Here is a 12,885-nt window from a genome sequence, read left to right on the forward strand (position 1 = left end):
AAACTTACTGAACCTGCCTCAATTTTCTACTGAAGCCTTGGTATAAAAAGGCGAAGACATATTTTCATTTTTCAGATAAAAAATTCCTCAAGGAAATTTATTAGAAATTGAAAATAGCACTATAGTTTGTCTAATATTGCTCTGTCTCAGAGTGCAATATACATTTTTTTGCCTTTGTTGTAATACACTGAGTCTCTATTAAGACAAAATTTGAGGTACTCTAAACAACACACACTCCCAGGGATGGTTGTTACTATTTGAGAGACTAAGCAGGAGTTTATAATCCCAAACATTAATAGAATACTACAATAATTCATCATTGATGATACTATTGGGTATTACTATATAGTAATAAAATACTGTAAAATTTTAAAATTAATAAAATAGTAAAATATTGTACTGGCATCCACACCATTGTATGAATATTATATAATAATTAGTGACCCCAGCTGTTTAACACCCAGAAGTAGTTCCTGAGGCCAAGAACCCCATTCAGTCCTGGATCCCAACACTGTGATGAAGGATTCACATATATAATTAACTGGAGATACAGCTAAACTATGTAATAAAAATAATGACTTCTGTTCTTTGCTGAAAAAGATTTATTTATATGGCAAATTTTACTCTTAGGTTTATATTCATTGTATCAAGCAACTAGGTCATATAACTATAGTGGGGGAAACAAATTGGAGGCTACTTAGATCTTATAGGGACATGATAAGGAAAAGAAGCAAAATAACATTTAATATGAACAAAGGCCCTGGTTTTATATTAGCTCAGTGTTTCTCACCTGTTATGGTACATATCTATCACCTGAGGATCATATTAAAATGCAGATTCTCATTCAATATGTCTGAGATCTGACTTTAATAAGCTCTTAGCTGAAGGACTAATGTTTCTCCTCAGACAATAGTAGTAGTCATGTTGATACATTAAGAAAACAAAAAAAAAAACCCCAAATACCTCTATTTTGGGAATTCTTGCTTAAAACTATAATGTTGTTAAGGATTTTTGATACAACATAGGGAAATGATTAAGAAAGAGAAGCATGTTCTTCTTTAGTACATTAAGTCTAAAGGAGTGGGGGATTTAGTAATGTCCTGTATAATTCTGTGGTAGATGTGCGTCTTTGAACTTTCTAATGATAATTTTGAATTGATGAGTAAGCTCTGTCTTGATTCGGTACTGATGTCTCCAAAGACAAAACTAAATTTCTTGTTTCTTCAAGTTGACAATGGTTTCTATATACAAAGTCATCAGTTATTTTGTAGTTCAAACTGGGATCTTTTTGAAGATTTTATTAGTTTTGATAATAGTTTAATTTGCCTCAAATCAACATGGAGGAGAGGTTAATAAAAGGAGAATTTTCTGCATATTTGCTTGTCTTGACATGGTAGAATTCTCCAATATATAGGAGAAAATTACTAATTTTACAAACTTAAGGTTAAACATATTGTTTCTTAATACAAACAGATCACTTGCCACTATGCTTTCATTTTTTCATGCTTGGGGGATTTAATTCAATTCAATACAGCATGCATTACACATTTACCTGTACCAGACACCAAGCTTGGAACTGTTGATAACTTTAACACTTCAATATGCCTTCAAGTAGTGCTTGGTATGGGATGACAGAGCATTTCACCAAATAAACAACACATATAACAAGAGCTATTAGATGCATTTAGAGGCTCACAATATTTTGATCAAAGAAAAACCATACCCAGCTCAAAATTAAATACATATTCTAATGTATAAAATAGAGTGGTTTTCTGTGGATAGAGTTAGAAAGCAAAAAGTAATTTTTCAAGACTTCAAAACAGTGACCTTTACGTTAGACCTTTAAGTTTGAAGGATAGGTAGAATTTGGGGGCACTTGGGTGGCTCAGTCAGTTAGGTGTCTGACTCTTAATTTCAGCTCTGGTCATGATTCCCTTGTTTGTGAGTTCGAGCCCCACACTGGATGCCATGCTAACAGTGTGGAGCCTGGTTGGGATTCTCTCTCTCTCTCCCCCCACCCTCGCTCCCTGTTCATGGTCTTTTTCTCTTTCAAAATAAATAAACTTTAAAAAATACACTTAAAAAGTTTGAAGTATCGGTAGAATTTTACCCCATAAGTGAGAGATTATACAACTCTGGGGAAAAAGAAAGACCTGAGGAACATGAAGAGGCAGGGACTGAAGAAACAGTTCAGGAAAGATCGAGAAGCCAAAAAGAGCTGGATTTTCAGGCAATGGTTAGGTTTGTTAGAAAGGTGTTTGAAGGTTAAAAAGATATAACTTTCAGAGAATATTCAGATACTATTAAGAAGGATACTAAATGTAAAGTAAATAAGGAAATGCCTTCATTATTTTCCTTGACAGAATGATATCTCTTAAAATTCATTAAATGATTCTTACTGATGAAATTTGTTTTCTCATTTTGTTTAATAAGCAAGTGATAGAAAATAAATAACATTTTGATTTTTATGCATCCATAACTAAAGGCAGTCCTTTGACTACTGAGAAGAGCTTATTAACTCAGTTTCTAATAAAATTATTTGTCTAAATTTAATTTTTATTGATATTTTATTAAAATTTCCATAGAACTAGAACATGATAATTCAGTGTAAGCCATTGGTTTTCATATTTTTATAGAAAAATAATGCAGAGCAATATTATTTTAAACATCAACATGTATTGTCAACAGTAATGAAATGCCCTGACAGAAAATGCTTTTGCTTTAAATATTGGAAATCCTACATAGTGAATGCCATTGCAGTTATGGTAATTTGTTAGATAACCTTATATATACTTAATTTGTTATTTAACTTTTATATATTTAATTAAGATATTTTACTCATGCCCAGATTTGTTTCAGAAAGTCACCTTTCATTAACTCATTATAAAATGAGTTAAAAGTGGGGAGGTGAAAGTGAAAATAACACTAGGAAAAAGTGAAGAACTGAATAAGGCTTAAATTTTTAAACATAATGATTTTATTTATACAGATTTTGGGTATGCAGATTCATTCTCTGAAAAACAAATCAAGAAGAGAAAGCTTATCTGTCAAATAATTCAAAATGATCTAAGATTAAAAGCAACAACAACAAAAGAGGTTTCAGGAGAAAAGATTATTTTTGGTAACAAGATATGATTGGAGTTTTCCTCAAGGTTTCCTGTAAAGAGAAGAATGTATATTCCACTTATATTGACCCACAACATAAGCAACTTGAGTTTTATAAAAGAAATTCTATTGATGGTCAACAAACTGTGACCTAAATATCCAGTGTCTCCTGAACTTGTACAGTGTAAGAGCATGCATTCTAAAGTAAAATAAAGGGAATTAAATCTGTATCTTTCATGCAATCTTCCCTAAAATGTACTACTCTCAACTGAGATTTTAATGACTCATCAGAAGCCTAAGGCATTTTAAAAAATTGGAGCTTAGCTGTATTTTTGCCAGCTGGGGAGAAAGAGAGAGAGAAGAAGGAGAAGGAGAAGGAGTGAAGGAGAAGGAGGAGGAGGAGGAGGAGGAGGAGGAGGAGGAGGGAAAACAAAGGAGGAGGAGAAAGTACAAAGGAAAGAAGTATGAAACAAAGTTTTCTCCTTTAACGAATCATAAAAGAATCTATAGTTTCTTATACATTTGCATCAAGGGTTAAATATTCTTAAGAAATCTTGCTTAAGCACTTTATATTACCTTGTTATGACTTTATTAAGATGTACAAAAGCAAAAGTACTCTGGCCCAAACCTATCTATTTAACTTAATCTTTTATTTCTCTTCTTGTCTGCTGTGTTCAACCTACAATGCCCTCTTGCTATTCCTAGATCATGACACAAAGGCATTTCCTGCTTCATGACATTGTATTGGTTTTCCATCTACTTGGAACCCTCCACCCTCAGTTGTTTTAAGCTCTACATGAATGGTGAAACATCAGCGAGGTTTTCTCTGACCACTCTACCCTTTATTCTCTTAACACAATTTATACTCTTTATATTATTAAAATTTTCCATTGTCCATATTGATATCTGACAATATATTAATATGTTTTGTATTTATTTTTATGAATGAGGTTTATTTCTTTCTTCCCATTAGAAGTCCCTTGATGGCAGGGGTTTTATGTATTTTTATTCATCATTGTATCTCAGTACCTAGAAGAATGCCTGGCACTCATATTTAGGCACTCAATAAATCTCTGTCAAGGACCTCACCTCTGTCTTATCATTTGTATCACAAATATGTGAGAAACACTAGTCATTTTGAGAATTACACTTATTCTTGAAATCACTGAGTCTTGCACTTTTCCCCCCATAAATGTTATTATGAAAGTGCAACTGATATATAGGCTGAAAAAATTAAATACAAAAGGGTTTTAATAAAAGGTGAACACCCTTCCTACTCCAGATCTGTTTCCATTCCAAATCTTTAACTACAATTCATAATTTCTTTCCTATTCTGAAAGAAAATTGTTATTGTATTTGCAATTATTTGTCTCATATATTATTTATGTATCTACTAAAGACAAATAGGTACCAAACATTTGGTTTATTTACTTTGCAATATTTCTTGGAGAACGTTCTCTGACTATAAACATCAATCACCTTGTTTTCAATTGCTCATTAGCAACTCTTATTGTATGTAAATACTGGGGGTCCTGGGTGGCTCAGTAGGTTGAGCCTCCAACTCTTGATTTTGGCTCAGGTCATGATCCCAGGGTTGTGGAATCAAGTCCTATGGTGGACTCCATGCTGAGCATGGAACTTGCTTGGAATTCTTTCTCTCTCTCTCTCTACTTCTGCCCCTCTCCTCCACTCATATTCTCTCTAGCTCTCTCTAAACATAAAAAAAAAAATTAAAAGTACTATTATTTTAAAGAGTCTTACATTGATGAACATATTCTTTTTCTCTTTTCTGAATTTTTATGATAGTATAATTTATTCTGAAATGAACATACTAGTTAACTACCAATTCAGCAAATGCATTAATATAGTAGCGACATGAATATTTAGAAATGAAATTACTTAATTTTAAGAAATAAAACCAAATTTACCTCAAAAAGAGCTTAGACCAATTTGCATTGCCATGAAGTCATATGAGAATTAATTTACCATTTCTCTACATTAAAACTTTGTAACCTCTGCAATACAACATGCAGAATAGATAAATCATTGTTATTTAACTTTGTGTTTATTTTTATGAATGAAGTGATAATTTTATAAGCCATTATAAGCTTGTCATATATTTCCTATGAATGGCCTATTACTGCCATTACATGCCATTTTCCATTGGAGTGTTGATTGCCTTACATATTTCTAAGCACTTTTAAGCATTAAATGCATTTTCTATTTATCTTTCAAATGTGCTATTAGCTATGATTTTTAGTATAATTCTACTTTAAAATTTTTCATTCCTAATTTCACTGTATTATGGTAAACATAATGTGGAAATTCCTTAAATTTTTTGTATGAAAACTTTTAAACATGATAAAATATCTTTCTTGAACTTGTTTAGTTTTTTGTTTATCAGCATATACTGATGGTGTTTAGTCAGGGTTTTTGCAATGGAACAATTTATTTGTCAGTTTTTTTAAACCAACACACGAACTCTTTTAAAAATATCAAATACTACAGACTTTTACAATGAAAAATAAGAAACTCTTGACTGATTCCCAATCCTCAGACAACATGACTTTCTAGTCCATAATTGTTTCTCTACTGTTTATCTCTATATTTCTACCTAATATACTTTTGTTAATTCATAAATTGAGTCAACTTTATCCTACTTCTAATATTAGTTTTATGGACGAGGCTTTCTCTTTGCATTTTGTGATCTTTGCCTATATATTTTTTTAAATTTTTAAAATGTTTTATTTATTTCTAGGAGAGACAGAGAGACAGCGTGAGCAGGGGAGGGTCAGAGAGAGAGAGGGAGTCACAGACTCTGAAACAGGCTCCAGGCTCCGAGCTGGCAGTCAGCACAGAGCCCGACGCGGGGCTCGAACCCACGAACCCCGAGATCATGACCTAAGCGAAAGTCGGACGCTCAACCGACTAAGCCACCCAGGCGCCCCGACTTTGCCTATATTTTAATTATTTTGTTATCTAAGTTCTGAGCAACATATACTCCAAAATAGATGTGTTTCTTTTTGGTTGTAGATAACTGTACTCCATTTACATTTGTTTAAATGATGTTTGTGTAGTCTGAGGTCTGATACCTTCCTTTGGTAGTATACTTTTTTCTTCTCTTATAGTACGCTTTTTTAGTTTCTAATTACACTATATTATTTCCTGGACTAATTAGAGTAGACTGAACCATTATAACAAATGGAACAAAAGGTATGGCTTAACATATTATAAGCTTATTTCTTGGTGATCAGAAATAATTGTATTTATCATTTTTTCTTTCTTATTCTGTGTTTCCCATACTAGCCTGCAAGTTTGATGAAAGAAAAGATCTTCCATACCCTTAAGAGCTTTTCTTAAATAAATCAATATTGTAGCATGAGAGCTTGTTTTTTCACAAAAATTTGCATTTTTTTTAAATTTAGTAATATGTTTAAACATTTTCCTTTTTCCTCACCTGTCCATCTACCTTGTTTCTTTATGCCTTATTTGACTATATTTGATTATCAGAAACTTCTAGTATTTTTTTTCTTTTAAATAAATATGTTTCTCCACCTGGGTTAAGTATTTCTACTTGCGTGCTTCAACTGCATATTGTGCAAAAAATCTTGTCCATCTTAGGAAACTAATATTATAAAGACTCATTTTTCTCAAGTAGTTTGTTCCCTACAATGTTCTGAAATATGACAGACTTTTTAAAAAAAATTTTAATGTTTCTTTATTTTTGAAAGAAAGAGAGAGGATAAGCAGGGGAAGAGCGTTGAGAGAGGAGACAGAATCTGAAGCAGGCTCCAGGCTCTGAGCTGTCAATACAGAGCCCAACACAGGGCCTGAACTCATGAACTCTGAGATCATGACCTGAGCTGGAGGACAAGCTGTTTTGACTTAAGAATGCTATTTGGCTTCATGATATGTTCAGTTTCAAAGAAAAATAAAATACTGGTGTTAAAATTACAGTAAAGTTACATTCCGAATAAGGATTAACATGCCCACCCCAAAGTCTCTAACCTCATTTCCCAAATTTCTTTCCATTGTTCTCTTGGCTCCAAACACTCCTGTCTTCTTGATTTTCCTCAAAAATGTGCCAAGTTCATTCTCATTCTGAAGCACCTGATCTTAATGTTATCTCTGTTCGGAATGATTTGATCAAAATGTTCATGTTGCTTCTGTCCTCACTTCATTCAGGCTTCTGTTCAAACATTTACTCATCAATGAGGTCTTCTCTAACAATCTTTCTTAAACAAGCATCCCTCAATATTTTTTTATCAATCATCCTGCTTTACTCATCATCACCAACATATAATTTATTAAATGTATGGTTGCTTCACTACAATAGAAGCTCTACAAGAGTTTCATTTGTAAACTCCTGCTTCGCCTAGAAAAATGCCCGCCCAATGAGTTGGTAACATGACTGAATCAATAATGTGTCAGTGATAGAGGATGGATGTTCAACAAATGCTAGTCGGAACTCCAGCTAAATACCTCAGTACTTATGTAGATGAATATTTAATTCTAGATGAAAAGGTTATTACAGTCAAAATTATATTGCCCAGGTCATATAGATAATTTAAAGCCATCAGAAATATTTTCAGTACCTCCTAATGCCTGGATACAAAGTATTGTAAAGTTCTGGAGTCATAAGGGTAAATAAGGCATGGTTCCTGTATTTAAGAAAGTCACAGTATAGGGAAATAGATTAAAAAATGTATGTGTATATTCCAAACTGTGTTAAAGCTCATGCCAGACAGCAGTGCTTTTGAGGTCTGATATCATGATTTATTTTCATATTCAATTTCTGTACCAAGTCTAGTATCAAGAAATCCCACATTGCTGAATTGTAATTATTCTTTATTTGTTGGTATCCTTATTATTTTTTGAAATGGGGGACTACACCTACCTATAATATCCCACCAAAGGCTGCTTTCTCTGCCAAGTAAGCTGCCTACATAGAGGAAATTAAAATTCTTATTTCATGCCTACAACACCAGTGATTTCTGCCTACTTATATCCAGATTTCTTTAAATATGAAATAAGTAAGTTGTTCTTCTGAATGCTTGAATCTGGGTATTTTTTTACTCTCAGCCCTTGTTATTAGACCAAATCTTTCAAAGTACATTTTGGAAATAAGATGAAATGTAGGCAACATTTTACTTTCAAATCCATCAGTTATTTGTTTATATTCAAATAAGTATAAAATTATCTAGTTTCCTCTCCAACTCACCCACCTTTAAGGGCAGCATTTATTATAATGCAAATTGCTACTGTTGAGATATATCTTTTCATCTTTATGAAATGAAAATCATTAAGTATTCATTTTGTAAAATGCAGTATCTCTCTGCCAGTTGTTCAGGTAGTACCAGTGCTAGACTACTAACACTGCTCTATTTACTGTAATTGAATTTCTCTAGAACAGCAAGCTGTTAGGACTATTAAGTGCCCAATCAGAAACTTCCCATATGTCTCAATTAAAATGTGGCAGCTACACAGGATAGATAAACGTGCATGCCTTTAAGCCATATGAAACTCTTACAATTTTGCTGTCAAATGAATAATTTAAAAAATCTAACTTTTTATGAAAAATATGTATCTATATATTTTATTTTTCCAAAATTTTCTGGTTATCTCATTTATCTTCCTGAAGTAAAGCCAATTCAAGACTAGTAGAGTTAGAGATCTATCTTTTATCAATTGTTTCTGGTGATTTTTAAAAGTTCTATATGTTGGGAGAAGGGCGCACATGGGTGGCTCAGTCAGTTAAGTGTCTGACCCTTGATTTTAGTTGAGGTCATGATATCACAGTTAATGGGTTTGAGCCCTGCTTGGGGCTCTGTGCTGACAATGTAGAGTCTGCTTGGGATTCTCTCTCCCTCTTTCTCTGCCTCTCCCCTGCTCACACATGCTCAATCTCTTTTTCTCTCTCTCTGAAAATAAATAAATAAACATTTTAAAAAGATCTATATATTGGAATGAAGTTATATTGTAATTATGACTCATTAGAGTAATACAAGTATTAACCAAATAGAAATTATATGTGATATTTATCTGAGAGTTCTTAGAATTTATTTAGTTGGGTTTGTTTGTTTGTTTTGTTTTTAAAGATTGGTTTCATGTTTTAATTTAATTTTTTTAATGTTTTATTTATTTATGAGAGAGAGAGAGAGGCAGGTGTGAGCAGGGGAGGGTCAGAGAGAGAGGGAGACACAGAATCTGAATCAGGCTCCAGGCACTGAGCTAGCTGTCAGCACAGAGCCCAACATGGGGCTTGAACCCACGAACTATGAGGTCATGACCTGAGCCAAAGTCGGACGCTTAACTGACTGAACCACCCAGGCACCCCTATTTGGTTGTTTTAGAATCAAACTAGTTATGCTGTGAAGCAAATGTATTTTTCACTGTTTGATATTTAGTTTTTAAAAAATTACCTATCTTTCCATCAGCATTAAATCTTTATTTTTGTTTATTTTCTAGTGAAACAGAATTTTCTGGTGAACAAAAACTGATTTGATACAGATTGGATATAAGAGTGAGTGTGGGTGTAGATATATGTATGCACACGCTCATTATTTAGACTTTCCGTATATGTAATTTGCAAATAGATCTATTTACTTTTATTATGTGCATGAATCTTTAATAATCGCATGTAAAATAACTATAATGGGTTTTTCTAACGTTACAATTTACATAAGAATTTTTTATGCTCTTTTTGAAAATCAAATCTGACTACCACATTTAGAGACTCAGTTGCTACCATATAAATAAAAATACATTAAGATAAAATTCACAACCTTTAGTGATCACAATCACTGCACACAAAATTAGAATTTTTAGCAATTTATTTGTGCAGGAACTAAGAAAATAGGCATTTAGAGACACTTGGTGGGAATGTGTCCACAGGGGCATATTTTTGTTCAGTTTACAGATTCATGGTGCAGAATTTAATCTTAAATATCTCTAACCTAATGCATATTTAATCTGTGAAGTACTTGGCATGTGGTTGTACTTTTAAAATTCTAGGAATCTCAATGTTACAAGAATATCAAAATATCTGTGTGGGAGAGTTTCTTGGTTCTGTATCTAAGCATGTCACCAGTAAGAACAGCATATAACAGTCTTTTATGTGATCTGATGAGAAGAAAAGTCTCCTGTCTATCATGACACTTATTGCCATTTCTCTATGTTGTATTCTTTAACCTTTTACAATATTTTTTCCTTGAAGTCTATCTTGAACTTGGAAAATGTACATTTGGCCAGGGATTATCCCATCTTGAAAACAAATGTATGCCTCCCCCAATAGTTCCTTGACTACTGTACTATTTTCTCCACCATTGTTTAAAACCCAAAATGTGTTTTTTCCTTTTTGACTAGTTTATTAATACCAAATTAACATTATGTGTTAGATATATGTCATACATTTATTTTAAAAATCCATTGTATACATGCTGTATGCCAGTTTCTAAGGCACTGAGTATTGTATGTTAGCAAATATGTAATTCCCTTGTGGAGTTTGCAGTAAAGTTTAGAAGAGGGCAGGTAAGGAAGCAAATAGGTGTAGTAGTGGAGACAAAAAGCAAGAAGCAGCAGTAGGTTATGTTACTTAGACTGAGATCACTGTCTTTGAGGCAATGATGTTAAAATCAAAACCAGAAAGATCACAGTTATTAGCCTATGCAAAAAGCAAAAGAAATGCAACTCCAAGCAAGAGGAATAGCAGGAGTAAGAGGGTCTTGAAACAGGAAAGAATGCATTTATTATCTGCTTTTTACACTCAAATAAAGTCTCAGGATGAGCAAGAACCACAAGGATTCCATGCACCACTGACCCCAGCCTGGTGCCCGTTACCCAAGAGGCATTCAATAAATATTTGCTGAATGAACTTTCAATGAATTATTAAACTTTAGGGGCACCTGGGTGGCTCAGTTGGTTAAGCATCTGACTCTTGGGTTCAGCTCAGGTCATAATCTCACGGTTTCATGACTTTGAGCTCCGCATCAGACTCTGTGCTGACAGTGAGGAACCTGTTTGGGATTCTGTCTCCTCTCTCTGCCCCTCCCCTACTTGCACTGTCTCTGTCTCTCTCAAAATAAATAAATAAACTTAAAAAGTTTTAAATGAATTATAAACTACTTAATTCTCATCACCATTACTACCTCCTTAAACATTTGGGAAGGATAAACATTTTTATAATTAGGAAGAGTTACTTATATAAGGGCTTTACACCTTGAATTGAGTAAACTATATTCTTAACTTCATAATTGTCATATTGGTCTGTAAAGTAACCTTTTACATACTTGAATTTATGTATATTTATGGATGTATACTTACTAATTAAACTTTTTACACCATTCTTCTTATAAGCAATCATTTTAATGTGTTGTATCTCAGTCTTACTTATGTTACTGCAAATTGTGCATCATTCTTTTGAAAATGATTTTAATTTTCATGCATATGATGCTAATATAGGACTCTTTATACTATTCACAAACTCAGTCTACATTTTAAACAGATTATTGAAGTATTTTGATGTATAATACACTGGTATATATTTAAACTGTACAACTGAATAAGCTTATCAACTACCTCTCAGCGTTTTTCCTTATGTGCCATTATCATCTATTAGTCCCTATTCTGTTCCCTCATTCCTAGGCATTGATCTGCTTTCTGTCACAGTAGATTAGTTTGCATTTCCTAGAACTTTATTTAAATGGAATCATGTAGTATGAACCCATTTATTTCTGACTACTTTCATTCAACATAATTATTTTGTACACCTATCGTTTTATGCATCTGTAGTTCATTCCTTCCATTGCTAGTAATATTCAATAGGATGGATATAGTAGATTTTGTTCATTCATTCCACTATTAGTGATCACTTGAGTTCTTTCAAGATTTTATTAATACAACTAGCTTGTGTGTGTACAAATGCTTTTACTTTTCTTCAGTAAATTTTCAAAACATAATCCTGTTTCTCTTACAATGGGCCATGTCTCTCTGTCTATACAAGGCCAGCCCGTACCTAGAGGAGGTGCACATGCAAGGTAGAAGAGCACTATCACTCTCTGCTTCCCTCTATACAGTTTTTTGTTTTTCAAATAGTGTATTGTCAAATTAGTTTCCACATAACACTAAGTGCTCATCCCCACAAGTGCCCTCCTCCATGCCCATCCCTCCTCCCCCCCACATCCATCGGTCCNTAACAAGGGGAAAAGAAAAGGCAAAAAGAAGAAAACCGATGGACCAAGAATGGTTTAAAGCATACACCTGGTTTTCCCAGCTACAGTTAAATAGCCGTGTGTATGCAGTGCTGGTTGAAGNTCTCCCCGTACCAGGGGCGCAGCCAAAGTGGTTGCACTCTTTAACCCAGGCCAGTCCCAATCTCGAAATCCCCCTCCGCGCGCCCCGCTGAAATTTCCTTAGACACAGCTTCCCAGACAACCCCCTCGGGCAATTCCAGGCCCCCTGCCGAGCTCTGGGGGCGGAGTCAGAATCGCTGCTTCCTTCTCTGGGTCGGGCTGGCACGCATGGGCGGGGGCTTGCCTGCAGGGTGCTCTGAGCCCGAGCCCCCTGGAGTGAGGAAAACCGGGTCCCTCTATGGCTCATCACCCGAAACACAAACTCACAGGCTAATTTCCCAGTTTTTGGTTCTTTGCCATCCCTCTCGAGTTCCAGCCAGCCAGGAGCCGGACGCCCGGTGTCCGCGCAGCTCTTTTGGGGCCCCAGCTGCCCGGGAGCTACAATGGCGGCAGGCGCGCCACCACTCTGAAGTCCAGCTGCCAGGAGCCT

This window comes from Crocuta crocuta, unplaced genomic scaffold, assembly GCF_008692635.1.
Source record: "Crocuta crocuta isolate KB4526 unplaced genomic scaffold, BGI_CrCroc_1.0 scaffold376, whole genome shotgun sequence".
In the NCBI taxonomy this organism is placed as follows: Eukaryota; Metazoa; Chordata; class Mammalia; order Carnivora; family Hyaenidae; genus Crocuta; species Crocuta crocuta.